This window comes from Fukomys damarensis, unplaced genomic scaffold (genome assembly GCF_012274545.1).
Source record: "Fukomys damarensis isolate Sample0158 unplaced genomic scaffold, DMR_v1.0_HiC HiC_scaffold_14, whole genome shotgun sequence".
In the NCBI taxonomy this organism is placed as follows: domain Eukaryota; kingdom Metazoa; phylum Chordata; class Mammalia; order Rodentia; family Bathyergidae; genus Fukomys; species Fukomys damarensis.
In genome coordinates, this window is record NW_022900926.1 from 27,107,709 (window position 1) to 27,128,544 (window position 20,836).

The 20,836-nt window shown below is 34.5% G+C and overlaps 1 protein-coding gene and 1 pseudogene across 3 annotated transcripts in view; one reads left to right on the forward strand and one right to left on the reverse strand.

The window, feature by feature from the left end:
- The window catches only part of Arid1b (AT-rich interaction domain 1B), a 350,262-nt gene that overhangs the window by 135,716 nt on the left and 193,710 nt on the right, over positions 1-20,836 (reverse strand). The window lies entirely within an intron of this gene.
- On the forward strand, positions 10,243-10,340 carry LOC117286098 (annotated as a pseudogene).

A 20,836-nucleotide genomic window follows, 5' to 3' on the forward strand; every position in this document is an offset into this window, starting at 1 on the left:
AAGTGTATAGTGTTTGTGTCTGCATAGACAGAGTATTTGCCAAATACTATAAACTTCTGTCTTTTACATAGTCACTAATCTTAAAAAATAAACACAAGCCTACTTTCTCTATTTCAAATGAAAATACTGAACATTCTGTGCTTTAGTAGCACAGTTGTTTCTGGAATTAAAGCTGAGATGCACTACAGCAATTCAAATCATTTGAAGAATGATTTTTACTAGCTGATGGGACAGTCTTTACAGATGTGGACTTATCAGTCCTCTGTTTAGTCTTGGCATCTAGACAAGGAGCTAGTAGCAAAGTTCCTATTCCTATTCACTAATTACATTCTTTTCCAAAAGTCCAACCTGACCGGGTGTCCAGGTAATTGCAATTAAGTCAGGAATCTGGTAATTAGAAATTCAAGTCCCCTGCCAGGAACAATACACTTCCTCTTGACATGCTGCCCACAAGAACTAATTCACTTGGAAAGGACAGAAGCTGATGTGAAGTGGCAGTGTAGATATTGATTAAGCAACACACACTGAAATAAATTTCTCTCCTCATTGCCCTTCCTAAAACCAAATGCATATCTCATGTAAATCCCAAAAAGCATTCTGTGAATTCTGAGATATGTAAAGGAAGGATCACTAATATTCCAAAACAATTACTTCTCCAATGTCCTTTCCCACACATACACACAAACTAGTCAGGGGGCTTAGAGGCCACAAGGTCCACTCAAATAGCAGAACTCAGAAGCTAAGAAAATTAAGGATCACCTGGATCTTGCTTGCTAATCACTACAACTTAAGAGCTTGTCAGTGAGCCCATCCCATTGAAAGCATTTTCTTTTATTAATTTATTATGTTGCACAAACTAGTCCCAGAACCTTTCTCTTAATACTCTAATTTCAGAAAACTTTTGCAAAACACCAGAATATTTTTTTCACTTATCCATGTATTAATTCCCATTAAGTTAATCAGACTTTACCTTTAAGGAACCTCATATTTCTACCACATACTGCTGAATATTTACAGATTCTATATGTATTAAAGATTTCAGGCAAGAAAGCAAAGACATGCCTGACTTCTAAGCTATCTCCTTAAAAAATCAATGACACAGGTGGGCTGATGCTCCATCTTGAACCAGAATATTAGTTTTCTAGCTAACAGAATAAATATACTAGTTTCTTTTATTCCTGACATCACATGAATCTATTATATAACAAGCTGCTATGTGATAATGTATATTTATTTATACAACTCATATTTTTTCAAGAATTTTCATGTTTCTTATTCCATTCTAAAAAGTTTAAAGATACACAACTAATCCGTATGTCATCTCAAAAATATCTTCTTATGCCAATACACACCATTCACTATTAACAAATGAATATACTGACTTGAAAAAAGAACTCATTTTCAAGCTGAAGCACCTTTGATTATAACTCTTCCCATTCAAACATCAAGGCAAAGTACCCTATGTCCTCCAAGTCTTTCTACAGAAGTCAAATTTGTCTCTTCATTCCTGCCTCTCTGAGACTACTTTCTTCATCAACAGAAGTATGTTAAATCCTGTCCACAAGGCTTGACTGTCCCAAACCACACTGTACTTCTCCTCCCAATGTCACAGAAACTATTTCACACTTATCATGTGCTACGTGGTCACATTTCTTCAACCACTCTGCAAACGACAAGAACTAGAACCAGGTATTACTCACCTTGGTATCCTCAGAACCTAGAGCAAGGTAAATGAGACAAAAATCTGTGAGCAAAAAGTTTTTTCCATTATGATCGATCACAAGCATTGCTCATGCTGTCAAAGAGGGTGACCTTCACAGTCACAAAAAATAATCTACCACAAGGATCAGGAAAGGACTGATAACATGTTAGAAAAAAGACTGCCATTAGTCTGGGCCTCTACCATATCTTCTGATCTATACTAGAGGCAAGGTTCAGGGGTGGTGAAGAGGAATAGGATTGAACAGAAGAGACTTTCAGCCTGCGTATGAGGTAGAAGTTTGTCTTGGTATATCAAGTCACTGTTTTGCTTAAATACATATAGCTTTCATCTTGAAGTCATACTGATTACCAGAGAGGAGTGGATCCATAAAATATTTCATTAAAACCCCAAATGTACCGCAAGACACAATTCATGACAACATTAGTAATTACTCTAAGATAAAGAAAATTACTATAAGATAAAGAAAACCACTCCATTCTAGTTATAGAATAAGCTATTCATGTTATTGACACTACTTTAGCATTCAAGTATCTAAAACTAAGCAGACTTAGACAAGACTTTATTTTTTATTAGTGGCAGACCTACAGAGATTGATGAAGTCATAACCAAAGACAAGTACTAGAAAAAGAGATTGAGATGACCAGAACCTTTTGACAGAAGCACTGAAAATAGAAATTAATAGCATTCTCTGCCCATCCTGAAGTCAAGACTGCACAACAGCAATGTATAGTAAGAAATTACTTTTCTTGCTCTATGGCAGAGCCTCAGAATCTAAAACTGTAATATTGCTGCAATGATAGATCTTCTAAAATGATTATCCTTTATCTTCCATATTGTTCCACTATATTCTACCCTTATTTTTTAAAACTACTTTTTAAAAAAATTCAAGTACATGTATCAGTAAAAACTGACAGAAAATGTGACTCAACAGGTATGGATGGCAAAATTCTACAATGCCTCCCAAGACTTCCTTCCCTTGGTGTATGCACTCTGCATAATTTCTTCTCCTAGGTATAAGTGGGATTGTAAAGATGATGGAGAGCACTCCTGTGATTGTACTACTTTTAGAGCAAAAGGGACTTTCCTGATGTAATTAAATTCCCAATCAGCTGACTTGTAATTAATAAAAGCAGATTATCCTGGGTGGGCCTGAGCTAAAAATGTGAATCATTTGAAAGAGGTAGAGGGATTTGAAGCACACTTCCACTACCTTTACATGGAGAGGGCAATGTGGCTGTGGACTGCAGGTCAGTATCATGGTTGAAGACAATCTCTAAGAGATAGCAAGACAGTGGGAACCTCAGAATTAGAGCCACAAGAAAGTGAATTCTGCCAATCAGTTTGGAAGAAGACTCTGAACCTCAAATGAGACCAGTCCTCACAATACATTTATCTTACCTTTGCAAGACCCCAAGCAGGAGACCCAGTTATGGGACTACAAGCCCAGTGAACCTGTGAGACAATCAATGGGTATGGTTATACATTGCTGAATTTGTCATGATCTGTTACTCAGCAGCTGAAATCTAATAAAGCACATTTACAACTTCTCTTTCCTGTAGAATCTAACCAGAGGCCACTTATAAGTTCTGAATTTTGCTTTAGATAAAAAAGATAGGTAGGCAGATGTTAGTTTTCTAAATTTACCAAGAGTATTATAATCAAATTTAAGGAAGACAAAAGATTCCAAGAAGTAATTATTTTAGTGAGCCCTAAAGGTTTCACATTTAAGGTCATTATTTACATTTATGTTTTCTTTTCAAAGCAAAGGTTATGAGCAGCTATTTTAAAGGATGCTTTGTGCAGGTTCTATAGGTGAATTTAAATGACGAACACAGTCAAAAAAACCAGTGTCATACAGGTAAGAAGACAGATGGAAACCATAAAAAGAGGTGGGTGAAGTAGCAGTTATTCTCTAATTAACTGATAATTGAGCCACGTCTTTCCCATAGTGCATATTCCTGAAGACTAGGGTTGATGAAGAAAGGTGGTAACTTGCTATTTCTTAAGGAAATTAGCTAACTAGGAAGGGAAAGCCATGCACATGTTCTCCTTGTCCATACAGCAGAAACTCGGCTTCCATCTGTGCACACACTGGCCTTGGTCATGGGGAAGCTCCTCTTTGGAAAGGTCTCCTGTATCTCAGCTCAGCCACTGGAGGTGCATACCTCCCAAAAAACAGTTAGCTTTGTTCCTTCCTAATGACATTTATGTTTCATGTTTCTCCAATTATAAAACTGGTGCCGTAAAAAAGGACCACTGTACTGAGAACCAACAAAGTACACTACTGAGATACTACTTGGTACACAGGTGTGACTGAGGCAAGTGCAAAGACCGGCAAGGGAGGAGGGAGGGGTGTGCACATGTACATTCAGTTGTACTGTGTTAAATCAAATATATGTGTGCTTTTTTTGGTGATTCCTGCTTTAGCAAACCTAACCACTGACCCCATGCACAGGGTAAGAAGGTGTAGGCTGTGGTTCCTTTCCTTTCAGTGCCCAGTGTATATCGCTATATCCCACAGATATCAATTACTAGGCAAGAACTACTTTCACAGACCTAGAAGCAGAAGATCCAGTGGAGAAGGTGATATAAGGTCACGATGATTAGCAATCCTCTCATATCATCAGTTCCTACCTTTGTAACATGATAATGGACTACCTAATTCCTTATGTTCTCTGCAGCTCTAAAATTTATCACAAGATTTCTATTTTTATTATAAAATAATATAGCCATATAATTTTTAAAGAATTGTAACTCATGACCATTACAGAAAAATCCAAACACCAAAAAGTAACCAATCAACAAAAGAAAAAACCAAAACAACTTTAATTGAACAGTAAGGGTATTTAAAGATGTTGAGGAAATTACTTTTATGCTGCTTCCTGTTATAAATCTGAGTTTTAAGATACAGCATGTTCAAGGGGCAAAACTTAATCTAAGACAAAGAATGGTGACATCATACAGTTCCCGGCCATCCAATTGCGTAAAAGAACAATTTCATGGTATCATAAATCAAATTTGCAGTGAGACATATTATATCAAGAAAGCCACAAAAAATAACAGACATGATTTTTCATATCATTATAAGACAAAGTAAAACCCTTTCAAAGTAAGGAGCTTAAAGAAGGAATCATTGCCATATTCAACTGATAAATACAGCAGAGATTCAGACACAGCATTATATAACTGCCTAGTAGAAAGCAAAATAATAAACAGTATTTTTAAAAAAGTATAAAAGTACACAGGTTTGTGTATTGTTCTCTTTATGCTACAAGATAGCAGGTACCCAAAGTGTTGCTGCTGTCCTTCACTTTAGCTATATTGCATTCTGAAACAGATACCTTCAAGGTATAAATTGAGCTTAAAAGAACAGCACTAGGTGCTATTGTTTGATGTAGGTTGCTGTGTTTGTCTTAGATTTTTCATTTAATCCTGAATTCTTCAAGGCCAACTACTTCCTGATATCTTTTAGAACTTCTATTTTGCCTTACAAGATATTCTAAGCATCTACTTTGGATTCCAAGGACACTAATAGAAATGATTCATTAAAAGTTTCACTATGTTTCAGAAGAAATATGGGGGGAAAGTGCCAATTATGCTGGAACTAAGTGATCAGCTCTAATGAACTGATTTGAGTAACAGAATGCATATCTTTCTGCAGGTGACATCCAGTTCAACAAGAACGCTTGGTTCTAGACAAACCTTGATCCTTGGATAAACTGGCTGAAAGCAGCAGTATTTCTTGCCCAAGACTAGTATGCTAGATGAACCATACAGCTCTGAAAAGCTTGGCTACCTGAACATAATGCAATAATACACAAAGGTCATTCTTTTCATTTCATAAAAAAATATAACCACAGCTACCCAACCTATATTTCCATTGCCTCGTCTACTATGAAAAAACAGCACCAGTAGGGATATTTTCCTACATCATTAAAGTAAGCTGCGGTGGAAGCCTAGAGTGTGTACAAGGCCTCAACCTTTGCCTTTAGCAGTCAGCTTCTGCAAACTGCTGATCAGCTTGTATTTTCAAGATAATTTCCTATCAACTACAATCAATTAAAATAAAGAAAACACCAACATTACATAAATAACCAAACAGATTACAACAGAATATTTCAAATACTTTTTTGAAATATGGATATAGTTACATTTTGGTATCACAAAGGGAAACAATATGAAAGAAGGAAATATCATTCTTCCTTGCATTGTTTTCCATGACTATGTGGTCCATAAGAAAACACCACTGAATACTTCAGCTCTTGTCACTTAAGAATTGTTTGTACAGGGCCAGGGATTTAGCTCAATGGCGCCATGACTGCCTCTCAAGTGCAAGGTCCTGAGTTTGATTCCCGTTGCTGAAGGAAAAAAATTATCTGTACATTTAGTTATATTATTACATTCTTCTAATATAATAAATACTCCTTTTCCATGTTATCCTCCTCTACCTGCATTTATTGAAAAAGACACAAGCACAAGAAATCTAAATGCCTCTATGCTAATATTCAAAAGACACAAAGTATAAAATTTAGAACTTATATATACACTACATTTCACTATAAGCTAAAACTGTGAATTTAGGAAGATACAAATCACAGATATTGTCATCTAAAATAAAATGATTTTTAAAATTTTTTTCTTCATATGAGAATCTATTGTATAGTCTCATTCTGATTAATTACTGACCTCTAAACTGCATTTTTTGCTTCACATTTAAACTGATAAAGCAAGATTCCTGGAAGATCTAGCTTCCTTGTGTTCATTTATATCTGCTGCATTAGTTTAAGGCACATTTTCCTTTATTTCACTTTTCCACAAGCCATAAAAAAAAACTCATTTCTAATTCATCTGTTCGTTCAGCTTAACCTCTCTTCTCAGCAATTAAAGCACTCTACGCATCCCTCATCTATCACACAGCCAGCTAAATAATGCATTGCGTCCCCCGCTCATCTTTTATCATCCCAAATGACAGGTATTAGCATATCTCCCCAGTCAATTACAGTGCAGCAGAATAATCACAGCATAATTGGGCGAAAGCCACTCTAATCACCAGCCCTGCAAACGCACAGAATAAAAACTGAGTGGCAGTTCAGACAGGCCTTGCTCTTGTCCATGACTCTAGCCAACAAGCCTGGCAAATCTCCATTTCCTTTCCTTTAGAACTTAACCTTTCTGGAGGTCAACTTCTTCCTTCAGCCAATATAAAAGAAGAAAATGCATTTATGTACAAATATGGAGTATTGAATATAAGACAGGTATATATATATATGCCTATGATCATTCTTGCTTGTGATAGTTGCACATGCTATTAAACAGCACATCATAAAAGTTTCCACTGTTGAAGAGGAAAGAAAGTCATTTTATCAGTCCATGTTCTAATTCATGGCTCATATAAAATAAAATGAAATATTTTTTGTGAAGGTTACTTATTTATCATCAAGACTGAAGTCCTTCAAGTGATCCACATGCTAAGTAAAGGCCTTGTACATCTTAAAAATCAGGTTTTCTCAGCCTCTTTCCAAACTGTTCATTTATCACAGTTAATTTTTTAAATTTAACAAGTTATTTTGGTACTAGAGCAGCATTACATTTTCAAATTTTTAGATTTAAAATTGCTAAATTAAAATTTAAAATATTTTAAGATATTAAGCACATTAACAATAAGATGATTGAAGTTTATACTTTTAGAATGAAAAATAGAGACAAAAATGTATGGTGTATGGATATATGGTGAAAAACTGGCAAATATTTACAACTTAAAATATAAGCTCTTTTTAAAAAATTGAAGATAATCAGGAAATTTGGGCCTTATTTTAAGAATGTATTTATTTACTTAGGTGCTACAGATTGAACCCATGCAAGGCAAGCAGTTTTTCACTAAGCTACATCCCTTTTCCCTTTTAAAAATTCTGAGACAGTACCTCACTAAGTTGCCCAGGCTGGCCTCCAACTTGTGATCCTCCAGCCTCAGCCTCCCAACCAGCTAGGAATTACAGATGTGTGGCACTGAGCCTAAATGAATATTTAAGATGTTATTGATTTTACTATATTTAATGTACAATACTCAGGCTAAGCTCATATTCAATTCTTATTTTAATTAACATGGATTCATTTGCTACTTCATTTTACATCCTTCCTTTCCCTCATTATGAAATAAAAGCATTCTGAAGTGTAAATTTAATTTTTGGAGTGGTGGAAGGAGGTTGAGAGGCATTTCTTATAAAAATAAACATAATTTCTTAGAAGGCAGCCAATTAAGTGCTATAAACTGCCATGTATAGCTAGGAGAAAACTTCCTATATGACTTAACATACTCTATCACACAGAGGCCAAGTCTTACTACTTTACACATACCCAACCAGGGCAATACCCATGCAAGCAGCAAGCTGCCCAGTTAGGAAAGGAAGGCCACATCCATGGTCTGCTCTGGAAGGCACAGCCAAGGCTTCAAATTCCCTCAGCCAGAATCCAGTGACAGCACAGGCAGTGGCTTTGCTGAGCAAAGAAATGACAAATGATGTCTTAGTATCCTGGCACAATGAAACACACAGCCACTGACTTTGGCTATAAGCGAATGAGTAGACTGTAGTAAACCCTCTGCTTCCTGATTTAACAGTAAAGACATCAACAAAATTCAGGAAAGTATAAAAAACTATCATAACAACAAAGCAAACAACATATGATATTTATTACTTTTGCTTGGAAGCTGTAAAAGTTTTCAACCACAATTCTTTTAGTCTGTCAATACCCTTAACACACTAAGGCAATAATATAAAATTAAAGGGGCAACTGTTAAAGAGGCCAGAGTAGAAGCAGAATTTAGACAAAACAAATACTTTTCCAGACTTGCTCTTGCTCCCAAACTGGTTATTTTTAAATTATACTATGAAATTTCTATTTGTATTATCACTTCAAGAACTCTGCATATATTGTTAGTAGTATAATGTACCCACAGGATATAATACTTCAGTTATAAGATAGTAATTTTATTGCTTATTTGGGAATATATTTTACAAATATTTATCAGATATAGTATATCTGTATGTAAGTATTGATTCAACAGGTCTTTCCCCCTCCTATATCTGATTTTTGAAAATCACTGCCTAATTTATTCTTTAATTCATATAAATGTTCTATTTGACATTAAGCATCTTTCAGCATTACTGACTCTTTCAACACCAGCCACTTTGACAATCTCAACTGGCTTGAAAAAACTGACATGGCTTGGGAAGAAGCCAAATTTAAGTCAGAGGGAGGGTAAAAAAGGGCCTTCATCATTTGAAGAAATAGTGCAAGCTTTAAAATTTGGCACTGGAGAAAAATGAAAATATGCACAATCAAAATCAGTTCCTATCTCTCAGGATGTTTCTTTATTTCTTTCTAACAAAATCTTATGCAGCTTGTATCACAGTAACTCTTTGCTAAGAAATTTTACAGGTAAATCCAGAAACATGCCTCTAATTATATTTGCACATCCCCAATGAACAAGAGTTTGAAGATAAGGACAGTACAAGATATTATTTTTATTATAAAACTGAAAAATCAAGTCCTCAAAAAGAATTGCCAAAATAGTGTCTCCAGAGAAAAAATAAGAGTAAAACTCCAAATTATGTAAGTAAATAAGCTTACTTCCACCATAATTCTCTGCTCTTAAAAAGACCACTTTTGAGATCCAGAGCAACTGAGACCATATTTAATTGCTAACTTTTTGATTTGTTTTTGTTTTTTGAGACAGGGTCTCACTATGTAGTTGAGACTGATCTGGAACTCACTATGTAGCCCAGGCTGGTCTCGAACTCACAGCGATCCTCCTGCCTCACCCTCCCGAGTGCTGGGATTACAGGCGTGTGACACCACACCTAGCTTGTTAATATTTTTTTTAAACAAACATAGAATCTTAACAAAAGTAAGCATGAATTATACTGCATAATAGTCCCCTCATTCACTTTATATATCAATACTGTTAGGGTAAGGAAAACATTTCTGCACTGTGTTCTTATGGAATCTCTGGCAGATATCACACAGTCTATCTGTGTGAGTTCTTGTCACACTAAAAACTACTTGGTCATGACATATTTCTCATCTTTCCATATAATGTCAAAAGATGTTTTGGAATCATTATATATCCTTTACTGGACTATGTGGCCTACTGGGAACTCTGATGTCAATTACATCTCACTAACATCTTGTGACTGTCTACCACTTCCAAGAGTACACACATCAATTGCAATTGAGATATACAACTGCTAAAGAAAACATTTTTATTCTTGAATGATAATCTAAAATGATTTAGAGGAGTCTTAATAACTGAGTTGAAACTGCCAACGTTAGGCCATATTTAAGCTGCAATTCTGTAGTTACTGAATTAGGGAAGAATATTAAGCATTGTTGGAATTTTGTATACAAAGAGCACACGCTTCGGAGGCAGAATTTGGGTTCTGCTTCTACTTTATCAGTACATAGGGCTGAAAAAGTACCCTTAGCTCTCATCCTTCCTCACTGTTAATATTTTGAGTCACAAGGCTATACTTTCAGGGATCATTTCTATAGTTGTTACTAGAGAAGTTTCTGATTGTGTAGAGTACAGAAAATAATATTAAAGTAAGACCAAAACTGATGTCATCACTGAAATTAACAATTTCCATTATGTTTGTATCTTAATTCACAATAGAAAAATATGTTCCAAAACTAGAAACCCATAGTACTTGTGTAAACCGTGGATTTTAAATGTGATGCTATTTTGATGATGTTTTAAATTTTACAGTCACATTTTATTCTCACGAGGATTTTAACCAAGATGTTGAGCTTTTGTTTTTTGAAGCCAGTTTGTCATAACATATTGTACATAATCACAGCATTTATTTTGTAGGACTATTGTGAATGTGTAGACTTATGTTTACTGCAAAGGGAATAATAATTTTTGGAATAATATTAAATACAATATTATCTGCGTATTTCAAACAATACTTGCAGAGATCCATGTTACATTTGCCACAATGAAGTTTTTATTTTTGTTTTTAAAGAATCACCCTCATTGTTGAAAGTAAATGTACTCTTACAGTATGAATATTAGTGTTCCAATAAGTGTGTGATTATATTAAGGTGGTGGTAGCATAAAGATAATCTTGATTCCACTGGAATCTTAGGTTTTTGTAAATTATTGGGAAAATAGTTTTTCCTGTACTGTTGAAGTTTCTTTTTGGTAAACAGTATCTTCCTAAAAAAAAAAAAATTTTTTTTTAAAAAAAAAAAAAAAAAAAAAAAAAAACATGAAGGAGGAGAAATTGAGGTGTATATACAGTATGTCCTTAAATGACCATTACTGTATTTGTGAATACTGTGTATCTTACAATGAACAGTGTGGAAGCTGTTCATTTTTCAATCTGAAGAAAAATACTTTCGAGAAAAAAAAAAACCATTTTGAGTTGCTTTTCTTCTTTGAGAAAACCATGAAGAACAACTGACCATAGTTCTATAATTAGTCAAAGTAGCTCTAAAGGAAATTTGGAAAGGAGACTAAAAAGTGGAAGGAAATAAAATTCTTTACTTTGTCTCTCATTTAAAAATTTTGCCTTGCACAGTTTGTAATAGCTAAAATTTGGAACCAGCTCATTGCCCATCATCTGGAGACTGGATAAAGATGTGGTTTCTCTATAAAGTGGAATACTACTAAGTCATAAAGAACAAGAAACTAGAGACATTTATAGCTAAATGGACGCATATTGAGGCCATACTCATAAGTGAAATAAATAGGACACACATGAGTAAATATCAAATAGTTTTTCTGGTGTGAAAAACTAAAAGTGTAATTAAGGTTCAAATTGTATAACTGATGTGAAATAGAAAAGGGCTAAAGAAGTAGAGGAAGTGGGAAGGGTAGGGAAAAGGAAAGAAGGGAAAAGAAAAAAATATGAGAAAAGAAAAAAATGAAAACAGTCTTTGTAAGTAGGGAAGAGCAAAGAGGGTGAAGGGAGGGCAGGGATATGGGGAAAAATAAAACCAAGATACATCATTTAAAGGAACAAGATACCAATGATAAATGTAAGTGTACTGTTTACCTAAAAAGTACCAATAAACTTAATGAAAAAAATTTGCCTTGCTTTATTTAATGGCAGAATTTTAAATTCTTCCATTTTCCCTCCAAGATAATGAGTATACCTTAGACTAGTAAACACCAGCAATAATAATAAAAATAGAAATAGAAATGATGACTTGCACTAATGAATACAGGAAGCCTGACAGAATTACAAGACCTATAGAATCATATGGAGTGAAAAGACCTTTAGAAATATCTAGAAGTCATTTTGCCAACTTTATAGTGGGACTTACAGTAGAATACAGACAGGTTTGTTCAAATCCCAGTCAAGTCTTGACTGGAATTAGCAAGACTAAATTCCTATTTTGTATTTAATCCAGGTCTAGAAATCAGGTAAGACCTTATCAGCTCAAAAATAACTTCGCACCATGTGCTTCACCAGTAAGTTTGTCTCTATCTCCAAACTATGTATGCTTGGGCCTTCAGTCTTCTTTTTCTAAATTTTATATTCATGTATTATTCCAAAAACAGATTTGAAAAAGGAGATAAAATAGCCTTTACAATAAATATAGAAAGCAAAACTGCATCAAAATATTAGAGGTGACTATAAATATATTTCCAAAAAATACTTTCTATTAATAATAACACAAATTTATTTTAAAATCAAACATGTAAACATTTTAATCACCAGCAGATGGCAGAGCAAAGGCTGGGAAATTCTTGTATGAAAGCCTGCAACAACTCAACATGGAGTTATGAGTGAGGGCCACGGTGGATTTTTTTCCCCCTCCTTTGGAGTCTTTCTTTTATGAGAAAATAGAAAATTTTACCAATATATATTTTATCATTTACATTTAGACTTAATGACCAAAACAATAAAGAATAAACTTGCTCTTCTTTTTTCTCTAAGGAGATTTTTACTAAATAAAAAATGAAAATGATCCTTCACATTAAAGTCATGAGTTTGTAAGATTACGAACTCTTAAAGAAAGTGTTTGCTGATTTCATTTCAATGACACCATTACCTTAAAGATACTGTGACCTAAATTAGCCACTTCGAGATAGCCAAATAAATTCCCTTCAAAATACACCCTAGTGAGATAGAACTGAGAAGAATAAGAGTTAATGTAACTTTACAAGAATAAAAATGTTTTTAAACAGAAAATTAATGTCCCTACCTGTGGTTATATTCATAAAAGAAAAATCCTATTTTAAAACTGAAAATCAACTAAGGATTTTTAAATTCTGAGATACTATATATGTGAATCCTGGGCTAATCAATGATTGTATAACCCACTGCAAGTGTTGCCACTGGAAAGATCCCTAATTTCATCACAATGCTTAAAAACTTTTCTACTCTCAAAATCTAATGGAGGGTTGAAAATCAACTAAGGATTTTTAAATTCTGAGATACTATATATGTGAATCCTGGGCTAATCAATCAATGATTGTATAACCCACTGCAAGTGTTGCCACTGGAAATATCCCTAATTTCATCACAATGCTTAAAAACTTTTCTACTCTCAAAATCTAATGGAGGACCAAGGATATAGCCAGTGGTGCTGCACCTGCCTGACAAGCGCAAGGTCCTGAGTTCTATCCCTGGTATAAAAAAACAAAACAAAACAAAAAACTAATGGAGTGTGTCAACTTAATCACTGTTTATATTCTTTACTTAACAGACATTCTCTCTACTTCACAGCACTTTACTAGAAGAGCATGATTAAGACATGAATAAGCCCAAATGTTGACTTAAGTCACTATCAAATATAGTTTCCAGGCTATAAACGTTTCCACAATTAAAAATATCTTGCTTTAAGAAACAAAATTAATTTACAGATGACTATTTATAATTTTTATAAGTCAAACTGGAATTTTATTCCATTATGTAGAAAACAACAGATATATTCAGTTAAGACAATTATACCACAGAAAATATACAGATGTAACTAAAAATTACATCTCTGTGGACATTTTTCTGACGTGGAGTCATCCTGAAAGTTGTGCTTGAAGCATAAGGTCAATGAAAGCAAGAGTTTATTATTAATGCCCCTGTATTTCCGGTACCAGATACATAACATATACCACAGATAGATATCTGAATGGACAGCAATGGAATCAAGTTAGTGAATATAACTGCAAAACCTGATTAACAAATGTATTTTAATTAAAACAAAATAAATTGGAACAAACTAGTTTTTAGTGTCAGCTATATACATTCAATAGGTTCAAGAAGCATAAAAACTGAGTATGTTTAACTTCAGGTGGGCAATACCAAGCTTTAATAAAAAATGCCATGCTAACATATTAACCCAGGTAAGGAGAGAATCAGAAAATAATGAAGTAGCAATATATGAATATCAAATAATTTTTTACTCTTAGCAATCATTGTTATTACATCATCAGCAGAGCTCTTCGATCATCAATACTTATTCACTATTAACCATATTCAAATCAATATGACTATAAAAAGATGTACAAATTGGAATATCTACACATACAGAATTTTGCTGGGAAGAAAAGGTCACATAAGAGAACTGGGCCAGTCTGGGCTTTTTATATTGCTGTATTCCAAGCAACATCATGCAATCTCCCATACACAAAAGAAAATGAACGCAAGGAGGCAGAAAAGAAATTACATTCCAAGCGTATTGTAAAGGATACTGGGCTAGGACAGTGAGCACTCAAAGGCTCTTACCAGAGAGGTTAACACAGGAGAGGAAGTGCAGGAGCTATGACTGATGGGAAGGCCTAGTTGTGAGATGTGCAGGAAGGAAGGCATTCTAAGGAATCAAGTTATGAGATTATCTCAGAGGGAAATAGAAAGCACAGTGTGTTTAGGGAACTATGAAGGGGGAAAGACCTAATTTGAACTTTGAGATTACTTTACTGAGTATCTATCTAATTAATGAAGATATGGATTAAAAAGTAATACATGTGGGTAATAAATTTAAGATTTACTTTAAAACCTTAATTACATATTTTAGGTCAGACTTTTTGTTTTAAAGTAGTAAACTGTAGGTGCCCCAAACAAGTACTAAAAACTACTAAACAGGTAAAAGAAAGAAAAATAATGTATAAATCTAAAAGAAGAAACAGAAACTGTATATTCAAATATTTAAATATTAAAAGGAAAAATTGGGCCACAGATTTAGCCCAGTGGTTCTATCACCTGCCACATGAGTGCAGGGTCCTGAGTTCAATCCCTGGAACAACAACAACAACAAAAGGAAAAATAATAAAACTATGAAAGTCCTCCATTAGTGTCACCTCTGAGTAATGAGCTGCATCACCTTGGGAACAAGTGACCCCTCAGTCTTCACCTTTTTTATGTAGACAACTGAGTAAGACAAGATCATAGGATCTTGAAGACCTCTTCCAAGATAACAGTTTAAGACTCTAAGGAAGGGTAATTTCAAAAAAGAAAAAAAAAAGGGATTTCAGGAAATATAGGAAGAATGAGACACAATAAAGAATGGGTCCTAGAACAGAGTTTTGAAGAAACTAAGTTGCTGAATTTAATGTGCATCTTCCATACTTTGGTTAAAAAGATGAGGAATGTTTGGAAGAGCAATAGACAAAGAAGTACCCAGGGTAGACGGCTCTTATGACCTAAATCTTAACATTTTCCTTTCTCCTGGTTTTTAAAGATCATCATAGTATGTTTATCCTTGATTATCCTCACAATTCATTTAAAATTAGTCTCTCCAGATACATTTTAATGGTGTCAAAAAATCTATAAAGAGGAATAAAATTCAAGATTTTCTTAGAATATGCCAGTTGAAACCATCTATCAAAATATTTTTGAATTTGTGAGATTCTGTTGCCCATTTAGAATTAGAAGCTATGTATAGAAAACAAAGAACTATAGGGAAAGTGGGAAGGGTGGGGAAAGGTAATAAGGGAAAAGAAAAAAATATGAGAAAATGAAAAAATGGAAATAAAGTGTTTATAAATAGGGAGGGGAGGAGGGGGTGAAGGGAGGGCAGGGGACAAGGGGAAAAAATGAAAACCAAGACCTTTCATGTAAAGGTACAAGATCCCAATAATGAATGTAACTGTACTATATACCTAAAATGTGCCAATAAACTCAATTAAAAAAGAAGAAAACAAAGAACTAGTAATATGTAATACATATTTCTGTCAGTATATTTTTCAAAGGGAAAGGTTGTAAAAATTATTTTATATTTTGACAAAATATAACACTGTCAAATAAGTAACCAGTAATAATTTACTACAGAGTATATACTGTGTAGAAACATAGATGCATGTTTTAATCTCCTTCATCTTGGCTTTATGTTCATTCTGCAGAGATTCAAGAATATACCCTAGTGTAGGAAGGAGAGGAAAAGTGAAAAAGCAAGGCCAGAAGGGTAAGACGAATCAGCAATGTGATATTGAGGAAGCCAAAACTCCAAAGTAGAGGAGATCATAAAGTCAAATACTGCTGTGGTTAGTCAAATGCCAGGATAGAACAGTTCTTTGAGATTTATAATTAGAGAAGACATTAGCAAGAAAGGTGGAGAGGGAATGAAGGTGAAGATGCCAAAGATGAAAGGAAAGTGAAGAGAGATGCAAGTGGCAGTGCAAGCCTCCTCAGTTTTCAGCACATTCAGGATAAAAGAGGCTATGGGATTAACCTTCCTGGTGCAAAACCCAGCTCTGCTAGTGAAGAGTTGTGTGAACCACAGAAAACTGTTTAGTGTTCTGAGTTCCTACGTCCTCACCTAAAAAACGGGGTAACAACAGTGCCCAAACTTCATGTAGACTGGATTAAATGATAATCAGCTTCTTTACAATTAACAAGGCTATCAATAAAAAATTAGAAAGGTAAGACCATTTGTGGTCATGAAATTTTAGAGAATTTTACATGTATTGATACAGTTTCTTAACAAACATATGAAGATAGGCACAGATGCATGCATCTATAGTTCTACCTACTTTGGAGGCTGAGGGGCAGGATCCCTAGAGTTCCAGGTCAGCCTTGGCAATATGAGAAGACCTTGCCTCCCAAAACCAACTCCCTGCCAAGAAAGAAAAGGAAAGAAGGGAGGGAGGGCAAGCAGACAGACCACCCCAAAATTACCCAAGGATATTTTTCTCTCTTTTAAATTCATGGTAAAATTCATAAATGACAAAAGTAATTTTTAAACTTTTTTCTATGCTTAATAATATAATTTCATAAAACCAGTATAATTGTCTAGCTGGTTTAATATCTCATTACCATTGGCAGCTTTATTTTTTTCATTAAGGACATAGAAGACACACTAATCTTGTAAAAATAAGCCATGTTGACTGCCCCTGGAACTTTCATTTTTCTAAAGAATTACACCTTTTTTAATGTGTTTAAGTCTTTACCAATGCCCAAGTCAAGAATAGTGGTCTATAATTTGTAGAACTTCCCTTTCCTAATAAAGACATATATTTACCCATTTTTATTTTGAAGTACCTTTTCTATTTACCAAAACTGTTGTTTTTTAATAACTACCCGTAATTTAAAAGTAATTAAGCATCTTAACCAGGTCTACATAGGAAAAAACTCAAGAAAATGAAAATCACATAAAATCAGAGAAAAATAATTAGAAAATACCTAAAAGTGATGAATGAACTGTAAAACAGTTATGAGCATTTTAAATTTTAAGTTAACTTTAACAGAGGTAAGACTAGAAAAACAAAAAACAATACTTATACGAAAGTAAGATTTAAGAAGTTGAATTTCCCAGTAGGGCATCTTTAAAAATAATCTTAAATCAGGCCTACTGGTTACAATACTTTCGAGGGAGTGCAAAATTGTTTTTACCTGAAGTTTTATTTCAACATATTCATATACAAAAATATGTTATTTAAATCTCTGGGTCCCAACATGTTAAGTCCTTTTCCATTGAGAGTGAAGATATCATCCTTCAATCTTAAAGGAACATTAAGCGCCCAGATTTTAGTTTGGATTAGGTGTGGAGATAAGATAGAGGCAAAAAAAAAAAAGGAGGAGGAGGAAGGAGGAAGGAGAAGGAGGGAGGAGGGAGGAGGAGGAGGAGGAGAAGAAAATAATTCAAGGAAAGATCAAAGGTTTGTTCAAGATATACATGGGGTAGGTACACATTCCAATAGCCTCAGAAATGTGTATCCATTCACCAAGATGATATTAAACAATAATTATGGATATGTTAAAAAAAAAACTAAGCTTGGTTGTAGATGGGGAGGGGAGGAGGGGGTGAAGGGAGGGCAGGGACAAGGGGAAAAAATGAGAACCAAGACTTGTCATGTAGAGGTACAAGATCCCAACAATGAATGTAACTGTACTGTATCCCTAAAATGTACCAATAAACTCAATTAAAGCTGGAAAAAAAAACACCTAAGCAATGCTGAATACCTAGATTTTTTTAAAGAAGTAAGATAACTTTGAGAATTCAAAAATACATTTCCTAACCTCTAGATATAAAGCAGTAAAGAGGTTCAAATTTCTTATTTTTAAGTATACATGTAAATTTTTTCTATAGAACCACAAAAGTGAAAAGTACCTAGTAAATTTCTCTGAAAAATCATTAAATTGTTGGGGAAAAGTTTCAAACTTTTGTTTTTACAAACTGAATTTAGAACCTCAAAAGAAATCTGCTAGGCTTATTATACAATAGACCCAAAAGTCTTTATACAGTAGACTACCAAATATGTTGCTTATCTTTAATTTTGCTGCATACTTAATGAGTATGAAGGATTGTGAAGATGAGTTAACAAGAGTTAACCACATATGTATAACCATATTACACATGTAATATATATTCCACATGCATGTTGGGCAATAAGTAAATAATGAAAAATTCAGAAGATGACCATATTAAGTACTATAAATAGTACCGAATTAGTGTTATTTAGAATAATTCCTTTTAGTAATTTCTGACAAATATAAAAAGAAAAATCTGTGTTCTCTCAAATATTTCTATTATTCTATTAACATTAATATTTTAAATTAATATCCATATGTAAAATTTTACTAGGTTTGTAACTTCAGAACAGTTCTGATGAGAATTTGATAGTTATCAGTCATCACAATACAATTATTAATTTGTGCTTTTAAAATGTTATGTACACAGAATGGCAAGTAGAAACCGAAAAACTATAAATAACCAATTCTAATTTTATGACAAAAATATAGTGAATAAAAGAACAAGTAAGACTAATAATGCTTCAGCCTTGTGTTCTACAGTTTCTAACCTCTTTATTTTCTAATGTCCTGACTTGCAAAATACTGATGGCCCCTACTCTACATTCCATACTTGTATAGGTTTACATGAAAATCAAATCAGACCTTCCTCTTGAATACTTCTTCTACTTTATTGATATACTACAACAAAGAGCAAATAAATATAAAAGGAAAGGGATCAAAACAAATATAGCTCTGGAAAAATGTAACCCTAAACACTGCAATTCCTCCTCTTGTGTTCTCTGTCTCTGTGTGTAATCATGTATTCCTCATCCAGAACTACTACCATCCCATGCTGCACACACCAGCAAGTCACCAGGCCCCACAGACTGACTTTCTGAGAATGCACCCCATACTTCCAGTGTATCCCCCTTGATCTCTTTAGCGCAGGCCACATTAGCATTCACCCCGGCAAATTTATCCTCCAAAACATGGCCAAAGTAATGTAAATTGCATATCTGACTACTAACTAGCTTAAAAATCTTTTAACAACTTCCATCTTCTATAGGCTAAGATTATATTTAACTTCTCCAACTTCCAACTATATTGCATAGGCAGAATTTAACTATTTTTAGTTCCCTCTAAAATTTTTCATGGTTTTCCTCCACCTGAAAATAGTCCTCCTTTCTTGCCTCAACATAACTCAGGGCCGTCTCCCCCGCAAAAAGCTTTCCCACTCTCCTCATTCCAACAGCCACCAGCATATTTACAGCCTGGATACAAGTCCACTGCTAGTCAATTCATCTATTTATAGGCCTTTCCTCTGCCAACTAAGCATGAGCTCCTTAAGAGAAGGTACTGGATTTTAATTTGATTGTGCCTATACCATGGAAGATCAGTGTGAAGCAAGGATGATTAATAAATCAGTCTACAAAGCAGGAGCTATGAAATATATAGCACTCTGATAACATTGAGCCATTATATTTCAGTACCCCCAAACTGGGAGGAAATTTCAGAAAATCTTGCTACATGGGTAATTTATATTTAAAGGTCAATTACTACTATAGGAAACTCTTGGTTTCCTATACTATTGCTCATGTCCTCTACAACAAAGAAGAAAAGTGGTAAAGAAAATAACACCATGATTAAATCTAATATTCAACATAATTAGAGAGGGGGCAATCTAAAACTTGTCAAGATTTTGAAACCCCAGTGTTGATTTAAAAACCGAGTCTTCTCTGTTAAGCCTTCAAACCCACCAAGGGAATGGGTGAAATCTGTACAATAAACTATGTCTGACTACACACTTTTGACTCTAAAGGCCGCATCCTGTGAGACCAAGATTTCGACTTGAAATCATAAGGAAAAAAGTAATTTTGGCACTACGGAGAGCCTCTTTGAGTCCATACACAGAAAGCAGACTGGAGGCATGGCCTGGTCTGGAGAGTTCTGAGGACTGTGGAAGTCTGTCAGTTGTCAGGATAGAGAGATCTATTAATGTTCTTCCAAGCTGGTGAGAACCCCGATCACTGATCACTGCCACGTCTCCTCAATTTTTGAACAGGGTGGCTCCAATCAGAGGACTCCACCTGGCCTCCTGTGAACACAGTGGAGGAAGTCCCTCAACATGACCATCCTTCTCACTCACGTTACAAGATGCTGCATGTACCTTTTGATCTTTTACTGGCAGACAGTGAGGGGAAAGTTATGCTACAACTGGTCTACTGCTAGTAGCTTCTTGTCCTGTTCAGATCACGGTGCAAATCAGTGCAGTGCTAAATCTCTGTAATGTTGCTTGCAAAGCAAGAGTTCCTAAAAGCAGTGCTCTGGAAAAAGCAGGCAGTCTACTCAACAAGTTGTGAAAAGAAGGCAAAACTTCAAAATTGGCTGTCAGTCTTCTGCATTAGATGACAGAGCTCATTAACATGAATTTCAAAAG